Source organism: Eimeria mitis, genomic scaffold (assembly GCF_000499745.2).
Source record: "Eimeria mitis Houghton genomic scaffold, Emh_scaff89, whole genome shotgun sequence".
Lineage (NCBI taxonomy): Eukaryota > Apicomplexa > Conoidasida > Eucoccidiorida > Eimeriidae > Eimeria > Eimeria mitis.
Genome location: NW_013576549.1, coordinates 37,699 through 38,824, shown reverse-complemented (window position 1 = coordinate 38,824; position 1,126 = coordinate 37,699).

The window sequence follows — 1,126 nt, the reverse complement described above, 5'->3', positions numbered from 1 at the left end:
CGTGCCGCTCATTCGCTCTAACCCAAGCACCCTTACCCTGTCCTCAGTTCAGCCGCACGTACCCTTAATGTGCCTTAAGCAAGCAACCCCTATGTTCTGTGCGCTTCACACTGTGGCAGTATCTCCTTAGCTACACGATTTTCTTCGCACACGCCCAGAGCACTACACGCCTGTATGCATTATAAAGGTACAACCTTAACGTGCATAGAGAAGACACGGCCGTACTGCCTGTGGCAGGGACCGCCGGCAAGGCTTCCAGCGATGCGCTCCAGCAAAGTTGTAGCTCTGGAACTGCATGAATGTTCATCAAATCTCGGCTTACCAGTTTTCAGACGAGCACCAAACGGCGCTACTGCGCAGAGGCTGGCAATCCATTCACGTCTCCAACATCACTTCAACTGTACCTAAATATCGTATACCGGCTGCGTGAAGTTTAAACATACCCTCTGTTGTTTGACGTTACCACGCCCCTACGGCTCGCAACGTCTCAGCCCTCCTCGGTCTAGTGTTTTGCCTTTCCAGTGTTCAGTCTTGCACACCTATAGCGCTTTTCCGCCGTTGTACGCCTACAGGGCAGGATCTCGACTAAGGCCTGTCCTCGTGCATGATGCGCCAAATTCAACCATACTGCCTGATGGATAACACGCATGCACTGCCAGTGCATCAATGATATTCAACAGGCTGGAGCATGCCAATGGGACTAACACGATTTATTCATAAGACATGGAAGGCACCAACAATTAGCAGTAAAGGGACAACCACTATTTCGAACAACGTAGCGGTTACTCAACTCGTGCCACTGGCTCTGGCTCGTCAGGCAATCTCGAAGCAATGGGGGACTTGCGGACGCCCAGAATTTGCGTGAGGCACAGCGCCTGCAGCTTTCCAGAAAGCAAGCGCACTGCCTGGCATAACGTATTTTGGCTACAGAAAGCTGTCGCATCCGTTCCTTCTTATTTGTGCAAGCATTCCGCAAGCTAACCTCATCTGTTTGTGACCTGGTGGTGTGCTAAGCAAACTGAATGAACAGACTGCGTAAACGAGAGGTCAGCGCTCATCCTTTAGCAAAACCGGAACCCCCCCGGTCATGCGCATCTAACTCTGAGGTTACTTTGCAGGCCGTATG